The sequence below is a fragment of the Salvelinus namaycush genome, chromosome 34 (genome assembly GCF_016432855.1).
Source record: "Salvelinus namaycush isolate Seneca chromosome 34, SaNama_1.0, whole genome shotgun sequence".
Classification (NCBI taxonomy): Eukaryota; Metazoa; Chordata; class Actinopteri; order Salmoniformes; family Salmonidae; genus Salvelinus; species Salvelinus namaycush.
Window position 1 is genome coordinate 16,540,810 of NC_052340.1, and position 14,639 is coordinate 16,555,448.

Genomic DNA, 14,639 nt, shown 5'->3' on the forward strand with positions numbered 1-14,639 from the left:
AGCTGACTAGTGGTGGATATTCAGCAGCCTGATGGTCTGGGGGTAGAAACTATTGAGGACAGGGCGTGGCTTGGGTCCCTGATGACCTTATTGGCCTTCCTGCGACACCAGGTGTTGTAGGTGTCCTGTAGGGCAGGCAATGTGCACCCAATGGTGCTTTTGGCTGCACGTATCACCCTCTGAAGTGCCTTGCGGTCTGCGGTGGTGAAGTTTCCGTACCAGGCTGTGAGTCACCCCGACAGTATGCTCTCGATGGTGCTCCTGTAGAACACTGTGAGGGACCTTGGGGACAGGCCGAATTTCTTCAGCATCCTGAGGTTGAAGATTCGCTGTCATGCCTTCTTCACCACGGTGTCCATGTGGTTAGAGCATTTCAGCTTCTCTGAGATATGTACGCCGGGGAATTTGGCCGTCTCCACAGTGGCGCTGTCGATGAGGATGTCCAACCTGGTTCCTCGTGAAGTCCACAATCAGCTCTTTTTGTTTTGCTAATGTTGAGGGAGAGGTTGTTTACCTGGCACCATGCCATCAGAGTGCCTACCTCCTCCCTGTTATTGGTAATCAGGCCTACTACTATTGTGTCGTCAGCAAACTTGATGATGAAGTTGGAACTGTGTGAAGCCACTCAGTCGTGGGTATACAGGGAATACAGGAGGGGACTGAAGACGCACCCTTGTGGGACCCCCATGTTGAGAATTAGTGTCAATGAGGTAATGTTGCCTACCTTCACCACCTGGGGGCGGCCTGTCAGGAAGTCTAGTTGCATCGGGAGTTGCATCGGGAGGAGTTAGTTGCATCGGGAGGAGTTCTAGTTGCATCGGGAGGAGTTCAGATCCAGGGCCTAGTTGCATCCGGAGGAGTTCAGATCCAGGGCCATGAGCTTTGTAATGAGCTTATAGGGCGCTATGGTATTGAAGGCCAAGCTGTAGTCGATGAACAGCATCCTCACATACAGTTGAAGTTGGAAGTTTACATACACCTTAGCCAAATACATTTAAACTCCGTTTTTCACAATTCCTGACATTTAATCCAAGTAAAAATTCCCTGTTTTAGTTAGGATCACCACTTTATTTTAAGAATGTAAAATGTCAGAATAATAGTAGAGAGAATGCTTTATTTCAGCTTATATTTCTTCCATCACATTCCCAGTGGGTCAGAAGTTTACATACAATCAATTAATATTTGGTAAGCCTCCCGGGTGGCGCAGTGGTCTAAGGCAGTGCTAGCAGTGCTAGCTGTGCCACCAGAGATTCTGGGTTCGAGCCCAGGCTCTGTCGCAGCCGGCCGCGACCGGGAGGTCCATGGGGCGACGCACAATTGGCCCAGCGTTGTCCGGCTTAGGGAGGGTTTGGCCGGCAGGGATATCCTTGTCTCATCGCGCACTAGCAACTCCTGTGACGGGCCGGGCGCAGTGCACGCTGACCAGGTCGCCAGGTGTACGGTGTTTCCTCCGTCACATTGGTGCGGCTGGCTTCCGGGTTGGATGTGCGTTGTGTCAAGAAGCAGTGCGGCTAGGTTGGGTTGTGTTTCGGAGGATGCATGGCTCTCGACCTTCGCCTCTCCCGAGTCCGTACGGGAGTTGCAGCGATGAGACAAGACTGTAACTACTACCAATTGGATACCACAAAATTGAGGAGGAAAAAAGTGGTAATAATTATTTTTTTAAATAATATTTGGTAGCATTGCCTTTAAATTCTTTAACTTGGGTAACTTTCCACAAGTTGGGTGAATTTTGGCCCATTCCTCCTGACAGAGCTGGTGTAACTGTGCCAGGTTTGTAGGCCTCCTTGCTCGCACACACTTTTTCAGTTCTGTCCACAAATTTTCTATAGGATTGAGGTCAGGGCTTTGTGATGGCCACTCCAATACCTTGACTTTGTTGTCCATAAGCCATTTTGCCACAACTTTGGAAGTATGCTTGGGGTCATTGTCCATTTGGAAGACCCATTTGCGACCAAGCTTGAACTTCCTGACTGATGTCTTGAGATGTTGCTTCAATATATACACATAATATTCCCTCCTCATGATGCCATCTATTTTGTGAAGTGCACCAGCCCCTCCTGCAGCAAAGCACCCCCACAACATGATGCTGCCACCCCCGTGCTTCACGGTTGGGATGGTGTTCTTCGGTTTGCAAGCCTCCCCCTTTTTCCTCCAAACATAACGATGGTCATTATGGCCAAACAGTTCTATTTTTGTTTCGTCAGACCAGAGCACATTTCTCCAAAAAGTACGATCTTTGTCCCCATGTGCAGTTGCAACCCTAGTCTGGCTTTTTTATGGTGGTTTTAGAGCAGTGGCTTCTTCCTTGCTGAGCGGCCTTTCAGGTTATGTCGATATAGGACTCGTTTTACTGTGGATATAGATACTTTTGTACCTGTTTCCTCCAGCATCTTCACAAAGTCCTTTGCTGTTGTTCTGGGATTGATTTGCACTTTTCGCACTTAAGTACGTTCATCTCTAGGAGACAGAAGGCATCTCCTTCCTGAGCGGTATGACGGCTGCGTGGTCCCATGGTGTTTATACTTGCATACTATTGTTTGTACAGATGAACGTGGTACCTTCAGGCGTCTGGAAATTGCACCCAAGGATGAACCAGACTTGTGGAGGTCTACAAAAAAAATTCTGATGTCTTGGCTGATTTCTTTTGATTTTCCCATGATGTCAAAGAAAGAGGCACTGCGTTTGAAGTTAGGCCTTGAAATACATCCACAGGTACACCTCCAATTGACTCAAATTATGTCAATTAGCCTATCAGAAGCTTCTAAAGCCATGACATCATTTTCTGGAATTTTCCAAGCTGTTTAAAGGCACAGTCAACTTAGTGTATGTAAACTTCTGACCCACTGGAATTGTGATACAGTGAATTATAAGTGAAATAATCTGTCTGTAAACAATTGTTGGAAAAATGACTTGTCATGCACAAAGTAGATGTCCTACCCGACTTGCCAAAACTATAGTTTGTTAACAAGAAATTTGTTTAGTGGTTGAAAAACATCTCCAACCTAAGTGTATGTAAACCTCCGACTTCAACTGTACGCATTCATTTTGTCCAGGTGAGTAAGGGCAGTGTGCAGTGCAATGGTGATTGCGTCTTCCGTGGATCTGTCAGGGCGGTAGGCAAATTGAAGAGGGTCGAGTGTGTCAGGGAGGGAGGTGATATGGTCTTTGATCAGCCTCTCAAAGCACTTCATGATGACGGAAGAGAGTGCTACTGGTCGGTTGTCATTCAGTTCAGTTACTTTCCCTTTCTTGGGCACAGGGATGAGAGTGGACATCTTGAAGCAGGTGGTATAGCGGCCTGAGCTAGATAGAGAACACAACAGCCAACTGGTCTGCACATGCTCTGAGAGCATGGCTAGGGATGCCGTCTGGCCCGGCAGCCTAGCGAGGGTTAACACGTTTGAATGACTTTCATACGTCCTCAGTAGAGACTGCGAGTGTGTAGCCCACATTGTCATCAGGGGCTTTCGGCAGCTCAGGGTCATATTGCTCGAATCATGAGAAAAAGGTGTTTAGCTCCTCCGGTAGGGTGGCGTTGGTGACTGCGATGTGGCTGGCTTTCTTCTTTTAATCGGTGATTACTAGGAGCCTCTGCCACACACGCCTTGTATCCAACCTGCTGAATTTCTCCTCCACTTTGTCCCTATACTTGTTTTGCCATCTTGATCAATCTGCGTAGGTTGTATTTGTACGGTTTAACCAAACTATTGTTCCCGGTCACCTTGCCCTATTTATAGGCAGCATCTCTCTCTTTCAGTTTTTCTACAAGACTGCTATCAATTCACATTTTTTTATTCCTCATCCCCACCCATTGGTCGCTCTCTTTTCTCTCATCCATTTGCCCTGGCTTCGGTCTTTCTCCTAACTCACTACTTATCCCACCACTCATATTCCCTCAGTTTTATCTTTCTCTCTGGGGAAGGTATGCGACTTTAGGTTCCCTGTGAGGCCCTGTCAGCTTAGGCCCTGTAAGGCTGGCATCTGTGTTTCTCCCTCCCTCCCTATAAAGTATCAGTCTCTATTCTCCAGGCTGTGCCACTCCAGTGTGCCCTGCCTGGCTGCTAAATGCTGGCCTGGAAACTCTCCCTGCTGCTGGAGCAATATAAAAAGCCTCTAAACTTAACGCTGGTTCGAGTCCTGAAGTGCTCTTAGTGGAGCATGAAAAGGGCAGAGAAAACTATTGTAGATGTATTAGTATTTTCTGCTTTATCTGTTTTCATCACATGAGCTATGATGGTTAGCGGAATGCAGATGGCAAAAATGTCACTGTAAAAGTGAGAGGGCAGGCTGCACGAGTGGGACAGGGGGAAAGAAAGAGAGAGAGGAGAGCTGCATGGAAAAACAGCAGATGTGAGGGGGTTACACACCAGAGGGAGAGAGTGGGAGAGAGAGATAGAGCGGGCGAGGGAGAGAGAGCGCAGTGAAACAAAGAGAGTCCTGAGTCAGCAACTGCAGAGCAGTTTTCTCCCCAGGCAACTGGGCTGGGCTCCTCCACTCTCTCTCTCTCTCTTTCTCTCGCTCTGCCTGACATACTCCACATGCTCCTACTTTGTCTCCTCGATCTCCTTCTTCTCTCGCTCTCTCTCAAAAAGGTAAAATATGCTTTATTGCCATGCAGTTTACAGGTACAACAATCTTGTCATAGCAGTTAAAGACAGTTCATTAGATCAAAAGTATGAAGATAACTATCAAATGAACTCAATTTGTGAAAAAAGGTGGAGACTTTCTCTCACTCCACTCATTCTCCCTTTTCTCCACCTTTCTCCTCCCCTTATGAGCCAAACTCTCTACATGTTCTCTTTCTCTCTCGCTCGCTCTCTGCCCCCAGCTCCAGTTTAGAGAGGTAGAGAGTTTAAGCAGTGAAAAGGGCACTTTGGGGTCTATCTTACCACTTAAGTCAAGCCTCTCTTCCTTCACACATTTTCTCTGTTTTCTTTTAAATAATTTTTACTTCTCCTTTTAACACGTCTGGGTGAGGCTGCCTATGAAATGTTTTTGAACAAGTGGGCACATTCTGGTTTTAACAGCCTCTACTTCTCAGCCAGTTAAAACAGCCATCAAATGTATGTCTCTCCAGTTTGCATGGTAATAACACAGGCTGGCACTGCAGGCAGGTTCAAGTCCTGGTCTTAAATGATCGTTGCAGGACAGTGGAATGCTACATCAACCTGCATCAAATAAAAAATAATGTCCCTGTTAAAGCAGCCTCCTATTTTCTCTATTTTATAATAGTGTGTCTTCAGGTAAGGATGTGGAGGGACAGTCATTACCAGGTGTTGGTTTGCTGTGCTTGGACTTTTGTTGGCACGGCTGGTGGAAAAGTGTATGTGTTTCACGGTCTTTTTTCAGATGATTGACTGCACTTCCGGTGTGTGTGTGTGTGTGTGTGTGTGTGTGTGTGTGTGTGTGTGTGTGTGTGTGTGTGTGTGTGTGTGTGTGTGTGTGTGTGTCTGTGTCTGTGTGTTGGACTATTAGGTGTGTGTGTAATATCGGTCAGAGTGAGAGGCACTTGTTGACATGGTATTACTTTTACACCTCTCTGGAGCTGGGCTTCAGGCTTGCCATGTTGGAAAGTGAATGGAGAGAGCGTGAAAAAGAGTAAAAATAAAAGGGGGAACGGCTGATGGAGAAATGTAGTGTGGATCTGTCCAATATATCCTGTGAAGTTGGCTGGAGAGTGGGGCTGGGAGAATTGGTCTCCATAAAAGATGGTGGTTACCCCCCCTTCTGTCCTCTCTCCAAACTCCTCACCCCTTCCCCTCACTCCCCCTCTCTGGTCTGGTGTAGGGTAAGATGTATGACAGCCTGAGACAGTGCCATGCCAGGCCCTCTGACAGTCATCACTCCCCACACCACTAAATCACTACCTCCACACACAAGGAAAGAGAGAGAGGATGTAATGGGAGGCAAGATGTGGGTAATTCTAAGGAGTGAAATGTTTTAAAAGAGAAATGAGGAGGTATAAAAAATAAGGATCAGAGATGCAAAGAGAAAGTGAGTGAGGTACTGTATATAGAGTTTGTTAAGAAATGTTATTAATATCAATGTCAGTAAAAGGTTCTACATTCAGCTAAATTATTAATTTGACCCTGAAAGCACACAAAGCAGCCTCCACATTTCTCCCAAAGTTTGTTGTGCACGGCTGTGAGAGATGTTGTATTTATGTATTTGGTGTGTGTTATTGCATTTGTGTGCATGCTTCCGTGTGTGTGTGTGTGTGTGGGGGGGGGGGGGGGGGGGGGCTGAAGACGACTGTTTATTGGTGTTTCACTTAATTTTCACCGCTTATTTACATGGCCCAAGCTCAGTGGCGTAACAAGCAGGGCTGCCAAGTTCATTATGCTATTACTGGGGACCAGGGGAGAGGCCAGGGCGAGAGGGGAGAATGGGGGATGGAGGGGTGAGGAAAGGGGTAGGGGGTAGGAGCAGGGGTCTAAGATTTTGGCTGGTCCCCAGAGTTTCTCTCTCCCTTCTTTGTTCCACATAGACAAGCTCTACTTCTTGACATTGACACATTTATTGACTGCCTCCACAAATGGCATAATTTGATGGATCTGTTTGCGTCCACAAATAAGTAATGGTCTTGCCATAATTTTTGTGCCTTCATGTGTGTGTCTGCAGTGGTGTAAAGTACTTAAGTAAAAATACTTGAAAGTACTACTTAACTTCTTGACGCAAGGAGGCAGACTTTTATGTTTGGAAAAATAACGTTCCCAATGTAAAGGGCCTATTTCTCAGGCCCAGATGCTAGAATATGCATATAATTGGAATGGAATGCATTTTAATTAACAGGTGTGCCTTGTTAAAAGTTAATTTGTGGAATTTCTTTCATTATTAATGTGTTTGAGCCAATCAGTTGTGTTGTAACAAGGTAGGGGTGGTATACAGAAGATAGCCCTGTTTGGTAAAAGACTAAGTCCATATTATGGCAAGAACAGCTCAAATAAGCAAAGAGAAATGACAGTCCATTGCTGCCCAAATAAATGCTTCACAGATTTCAAGTAACAGACGCATCTCAACATCAACTGTTCAGAGGTGACTGCATGAATCAGGCCTTCATGGTTGATTTGCTGCAAAGAAACCACTACTAAAGGACACCAATAAGAAGAGAATTGCTTGTGCCAAGAAACACGAGCAATGGACATTTGACCGGTGGAAAGCTGTCCTTTGGTCTGATGAGTCCAAATTTGAGATTTTTGGTTCCAACTGCCGTGTCTTTGTGAGACACAGAGTAGGTGAACGGATGATCTTCGCATATGTGGTTCCTACCGTGAAGCATGGAGGAGGAGGTGGGATGGTGTGTGGGTGCTTAGCTGGTGACACGGTCTGTGATTTATTTAGATTTCAAGGCACACTTAACCAGCATGGCTATCACAGCATTCTGCAGTGATACGCCATCCATCTGGTTTGCGCTTAGTGGGACTATCATTTGTTTTTCAACAGGACGATGACCAAAAACACACCTCCAGGCTGTGTAAGGGCTATTTGACCAAGAAGGAGAGTGATGGAGTGCTGTATCAGATGACCTGGCCTCCACAATCACCCATCCTCAACCCAATTGAGATGGTTTGGGATGAGTTGGACCACAGTGAAGGAAAAGCAGCCTACAAGTGCTCGGCATATGTGTCACTGTCACTATACTTTTGTAGCTCGGTGTACATAATCTGTATATAATTTGTCCCATACCAACACACTGACTGCCTACGCCACTCCCTTGGACCTCTGTGTAGTCTTGCTTTGTATGATTTTGTTTTTGCTTTCTCATTTGCCTAGTTGACACACACTACCTTTTCATATGTGTTCCCTGTTGGAAAAGCATTCCAGGTGAAGCTGGTTGAGAGAATGCCAAGAGTGTGGAAAGCTGTCATCAAAGCAAAGGATGGCTACTTTGAAGAATCTAAAATATATTTTGATTTATTTAACACTTTTTTGGTTACTACTAGATTCCATATGTGTTAATTCATAGTTTTGATGTCTTCACTATTATCCTACAATGTAGAAAATAGTCAAACTAAAGCAAACCCTTGAATGAGTAGTTGTGCCTAAACATTTGACTGGTAGTGTATGTAAATGCAATATTTTGTATTCTTTTATATACATTTGCAAAAATGTCTGCTTTTGATTTGTCTTTATTGGGTATTGTGTTTAGATTGATGATGAAAAAAACAATTTAGACATTTTTGAATAAGGCTGTAACATAACAAAGTGTGGTAAAGTCAACGGGTGTCACGGCCGAAGTCGAAGCCTCTCCTTGTTCGGGCGGTGCTCGGCGGTCGACGTCACCGGTCTTCTAGCCATCATCGATCCATTTTTCATTTTCCATTGGTTTGTCTTGTCTTCCTACACACCTGGTTTCAATCCCATTCATTACCTGTTGTGTATTTAACCTTCTGTTTCCCCTCATGTCTTTGTCAGAGATTGTTTTATGTTCAGTATACGTGTGTTTGTATTTGGTGTGCGACGGGTCCTCGTACCCATTTTGTTTCATTTGTATTACATGGTTTTGGAGTTATGTGTTTTAAGTTATTAAACTACTCCATTTCACCAAGTTTTGATTCTCCTGCGCCTGACTTCCCTGCCACCTATACACACGACTGTGACATAATTTCTGAACACAATGAAGTCAGCAGGAGAAAATAACCCGGCCATGGAGGTGGAGGAGCGCGTCATGGAACATACGGAGATGATTTCCAAACTGAGCACCGCCATGGATCGCGTTGTCCAGAATATGGACCGCTGGGAGACACTGAGTTTTTCCAGCGCCTCTACCAGCACAACCGGGGTCTCCCCTGAACGCCCCTTTCCCACCTGAACATAGCAGGATCCATCTATCCATACCACAGGGATACGACGGAGATGCTGCCTGCTGCCAGGGTTTCCTCCTCAAACTAAGCCTGTACCTGGCCACGGTCCACCCAGCTCCATCGGACCGTGAGAAGAGTTTCGCCCTCGTCTCATGCCTCACCGGGAAAGCCCTGGAGTGGGGGGGGAGATGTGGCGTTTGACGATTTTATAGGAGTTCACCCGCTGTTTCTGGGCAGTATTCGACCACCCACCCGAGGGCAGAGCGGCGGGTGAGCGCCTCTACCATCTGAGGCAGGAGACGAGGAGCGCCCAGGAGTTTGCTCTGGAGTTTAGGACCCTGGCTGCCGGAGCTGGATGGAGCAACAGGGCCCTGATCGACCATTACCGTTGTAGTCAACGTGAGGACGTCCGTCGGGAGCTGGCCTGCAGAGACACCACCCTCACCTTCGACCAGCTGGTGGACCTGTCCATCCGGCTGGACAACCTGCTGGCTACTCGCGGACGTCCAGATCGGGGTCTGGTTGTTCCATCCTCCCGCACACCCTCTCCGATACCCATGGAGCTGGGAGGTGCGGTGCACAGGGAGACCGGAGGGGGTTCCCGCTCGTGCACCATATGTGGCCGCAGAGGTCACACTGCTGGTCGGTGCCGGGTTGGTTCCTCTGGGAATCGAGGTAGCAGGCAGGGCACTCTGGCGTCACCACAGGTGAGTAGGCACCATTCTCATCCAGAGCCCTCTGTTGCACATATGTTTGTCTCTGTTACTTTTCCTGAATTTTCCCCGCGTTCCCAGCATAAGGTGCTATTAGATTCAGGCGCGGCTGGGAATTTCATTAATAAAGGATTAGCTCATAGTTTAGGGATCCCCATTGTTCCTGTGGATATGCCTTTCCCCGTTCATGCTTTAGATAGTCGACCATTAGGGTCAGGGTTTATCAGGGAGGCCACCGCTCCTTTCAGTATGGTAACGCAGGGGGGTCACAGGGAAAGGATTAGTCTTTTTCTTATTGATTCTCCTGCGTATTCCGTGGTGCTGGGCCTACCCTGGTTAGCTTGTCATAGCCCCACTGTTTCTTGGCCACAGGGGGCTCTCACGGGGTGGTCGCGAGAGTGCTCAGATAGGTGTTTAGGAGTTTCCGTTGGTGCTACTACGGTGGAAAGTCCAGACCAGGTCTCCACCGTGCGCATTCCCCCAGAATATGCCGATTTGGCACTCGCCTTCTGTAAAAAGAAGGCGACTCAATTACCACCCCATCGACGGGGGGATTGTGCGATAGATCTCCTGGTAGACGCTGCACTTCCCAGGAGTCACGTGTATCCCCTGTCGCAAGCGGAGACGGTGGCTATGGAGACATATGTCTCCGAATCCCTGCGTCAGGGGTACATTCAGCCCTCCATTTCACCCGTCTCCTCGAGTTTCTTTTTTGTGAAGAAGAAGGATGGAGGTTTGCGCCCGTGCATTGATTATTGAGGTCTCAATAAAATCACGGTGAGGTATAGTTACCCGCTACCTCTTATTGCTATGGCGATTGAGTCAATGCACGGGGCGCGCTTCTTCACTAAACTAGATCTCAGGAGTGCGTACAATCTGTTGCGTATTCGGAAGGGAGACGAGTAGAAGACGGCATTTAGTACCACCTCAGGGCATTATGAGTACCTCGTCATGCCGTATGGGTTGATGAATGCTCCATCAGTCTTCCAATCATTTGTAGACGAGATTTTCAGAGACCTGCACGGGCAGGGTGTAGTGGTGTATATCGATGACAGTCTGATATACTCCGCTACACGCGCCGAGGATGTGTCCCTGGTGCGCAAAGTGCTTGGTCGCCTGTTGGAGCATGACCTGTACGTCAAGGCTGAGAAATGCTTGTTCTTCCAACAGTCCGTCTCCTTCCTAGGGCATCGGATTTCCACGTCAGGAGTGGAAATGGAGAGTGACCGCATTGCAGCCGTGCGTAATTGGCCGACTCCCACCACGGTAAAGGAGGTGCAGCGATTCTTAGGGTTTGCCAACTACTACCGGAGGTTTATCCGGGGTTTTGGTCAGGTTGCTGCTCCCATTACCTCACTGCTAAAGGGTGGCCCGGTGCGCTTGCAGTGGTCAGCTGAGGCGAACAGGGCTTTTAGGCACCTGAAGGCTCTGTTTACCTCAGTTCCTGTGTTGGCTCATCCGGATCCCTCTTTGCCGTTCATAGTGGAGGTGGACGCATCCGAAGCTGGGATAGGAGCAGTGCTCTCTCAGCGCTCAGGTGCGCCACTGAAGCTCCGCCCCTGTGCCTTCTTTTCGAAGAAGCTCAGCCCGGCGGAGCAAAACTATGATGTGGGGGACCGGGAGCTGTTGGCTGTCGTCAAGGCCTTGAAGGCGTGGAGACATTGGCTTGAGGGGGCTAAACACCCTTTTCTCATCTGGACTGACCATTGCAATCTGGAGTACATCCGGGAGGCGAGGAGACTGAATCCTCGTCAGGCAAGGTGGGCCATGTTTTTCACCCGTTTTGTGTTTACCCTCTCTTACAGACCAGATTCCCAGAACGTTAAGGCAGACGCACTGTACCGGCTGTATGACACAGAGGAGCGGTCCATGGATCCCACTCCCATACTCCCAGCCTCTTGTTTGGTGGCGCCGGTAGTGTGGGAGCTGGACGCGGACATTGAGCGGGCGTCACGTGCAGAGCCCTCTCCCCCTCAGTGTCCAGCTGGGCGTCTGTACGTTCCGTCTGCTGTCCGCGACCGACTGATCTATTGGGCCCACATGTCACCCTCTTCTGGTCATCCTGGGATAGGTCGGACGGTGCACTGTCTTGATGGGAGGTGCTGGTGGCCCACTTTAGCTAAGGACGTGAGGATTTATGTTTCCTCCTGCTCAGTGTGCGCCCAGTGCAAGGCTCCTAGACACCTGCCCAGAGGTAAGTTACAACCCTTACACGTTCCACAACGGCCGTGGTCACACCGGTCGGTGGATTTCTTAACTGATCTTCCACCTTCACAGGGTAACACCACGATCCTGTTTGTTGTGGATCGTTTTTCTAAGTCCTGTCGTCTCCTCCCTTTGCCCGGTCTCCCTACGGCCTTACAAACTGCGGAGGCCCTGTTTACACACGTCTTCCGGCACTATGGGGTGCCTGAGGATATAGTGTCTGATCGGGGTCCCCAGTTCACGTCAAGGGTCTGGAAGGCGTTCATGGAACGTCTGGAGGTCTCGGTCAGCCTTACCTCAGGTTTTCACCCCGAGAGTAATGGGCAGGTGGAGAGAGTTAACTAGGATGTGGGTAGGTTTCTGCTGTCTTATTGCCAGGACCGGCCGGAGGAGTGGGCGAAGTTCGTGCCCTGGGCAGAGATGGCACAGAACTCGCTCCGCCACTCCTCCACTAACCTTTCTCCCTTTCAATGTGTATTAGGATATCAGTCGGTTCTGGCTCCTTGGCATCAGAGTCAGACCGAGACTCCTGCGGTGGTCAATTGGTTCCGGCGCGCGGAGGAAACCTGGGAGGCCGCCCACCTTCAGCGCGCCATACTGCGCCAGAAAGTTGGCGCAGACCGTCACCGCAGTGAGGCCCCGGTGTTCGCACCAGGGGACAGGGTCTGGCTCTCAACCCGAAACCTGCCCCTCCGCCTGCCCTGCCGGAAGCTGGGTCCGCGGTTTGTGGGGCCGTTTAAAGTCCTGAGAAGAGTGAACGAGGTATGTTATAGGTTACAGCTACCCACTAATTAGAGATGCGTGGGACGTGTTAGATCCTTCCATGCTGCGAGAATTCCACCGTCTCCATCCGGATCGCCCTGCGCCTCGCCCTCCGGGTCGTCCCCGAGGCCGGTGTCGACGTGCTGCTGGAGCCGCGCGTCAGGGGGGGGGGTACTGTCACGACTTCTGCCGAAGTCGAAGCCTCTCCTTTTTCGGGCGGTGCTCGGCGGTCGACGTCACCGGTCTTCTAGCCATCATTGATTCATTTTCCATTGGTTTTGTCTTGTCTTCCTACACACCTGGTTTCAATCCCATTCATTACCTGTTGTGTATTTAACCCTCTGTTTCCCCTCATGTCTTTGTCAGAGATTGTTTTATGTTCAGTATACGTGTTTTTGTATTTGGTGCGCGACGGGTCCTCGTACCCATTTTGTTTCATTTGTAATACATGGTTTTGGAGTTATGTGTTTTAAGTTATTAAACTACTCCATTTCACCAAGTTTTAATTCTCCTGCGCCTGACTTCCCTGCCACCTATACACACGACTGTGACAACGGGTCTGAATACTTTCCGAACGCACTGTAAATTAAGAAAAAAATCCTTATCAAATGAAACCATTCCAAGTTGGAGTGGATTGGCACATTGTCCATTTGACACAACATTAGTGCATTATAGACCTCAGGGCCAGAAACAACCTTATTGACTGCTGTTGAATAATTAATGAATAGTCAGATACACCCAACTTTTTTTTTTAAGGAGACCGACTCATTTATTTACTAGCAAGCAATGAAAATGTGCATTGTATAAAAGAAAGTCCACACACCAAAGATTTTTTTTTTTTTTTTTTTTACTGAAGTGCCATAGCCTATACCGCTCTATACCCCAAGCATCTAGCTTAGCTGCTTAAGCATCAAAGCAAGGTTGGAAAGATGAAAGTTTAACAGACTAAGTTAGCAAAATAATTACTTATAATCATTTGTAATCACTCCCTGCTATTAGGTAACGTTTATCTACATGAAATTAAAGTTAATACAACAACAAAAAATCCTAAAATGAATGTATATTTTTTTTATTCAATTACGTCACAGCCCTATTTATTAGTGTGGATGCCTGTTTGTGTGTGCAGGAGAACTAAGGTATTATGTAAAAAAGTAAGAGCCAGACATTTTACCCTTTGACAGCAGTAAATATATGTGTTGTTAGTGCTTCTCCAGTCAGTCCTCTCCTGCCATGCTTCCCAATAAACAGTGTGTGTACTACACCAGGGTCAATTTGGGACAGTCCTATAGAGGGCTGCTATTAGCTTCTTTCTACACACACACACCTCAGTGTTACGGGGGGTAACCTGGCACGGCTTGTTTGCTCACATCTCTACCCTGAGATGGGTAATCTAATTAGAATCTGCCACGAGTGCCGCTGCTCAGGAGAATTAATAACCTCTCTCTCGCTCTCTCTCAACCCTCCCCCCAACACACACACACATACACAAACAAACACACACTTTTCACACACTCATAGATGGAGTACTACACACACACTATCTTTCACACAAAAAAATAATACACACACTTCACACTTATGGGAGATGTGTCACCACCTCACCCCCTGATCTTTGACCCCCCCCAGTCCTCCGGTGGCTGGCCCTAACTGTTACTGTTGGCCGCAGGAGACTCAGCTGAGTGCTGCTAAAGGTATAGTCGGTACTGCTGCCCCCAGCTGAGTAGTGCCCCCAGCTGAGTAGTGCCCCCAGCTGAGTAGTGCCCCCAGCTGAGTAGTGCCCCCAACTGAGTAGTGCCCCCAACTGAGTAGTGCCCCCAACTGAGTAGTGCCCCCAACTGAGTAGTGCCCCCAGCTGAGTAGTGCCCCCAGCTGAGTAGTGCCCCCAGCTGAGTAGTGCCCCCAGCTGAGTAGTGCCCCCAGCTGAGTAGTGCCCCCAGCTGAGTAGTGCCCCCAGCTGAGTAGTGCCCCCAGCTGAGTAGTGCCCCCAGCTGAGTAGTGCCCCCAGCTGAGTAGTGCCCCCAGCTGAGTAGTGCCCCCAGCTGAGTAGTGCCCCCAGCTGAGTAGTGCCCCCAGCTGAGTAGTGCCCCCAGCTGAGTAGTGCCCCCAGCTGAGTAGTGCCTCCAGCTGAGTAGTGCCCCCAGCTGAGTAGTGC

At 48.5% G+C, this 14,639-nt stretch overlaps 1 pseudogene; it reads left to right on the forward strand.

Moving 5' to 3' along the window:
• Positions 1 to 14,639, forward strand: part of LOC120029236 — a 66,520-nt pseudogene that overhangs the window by 15,542 nt on the left and 36,339 nt on the right.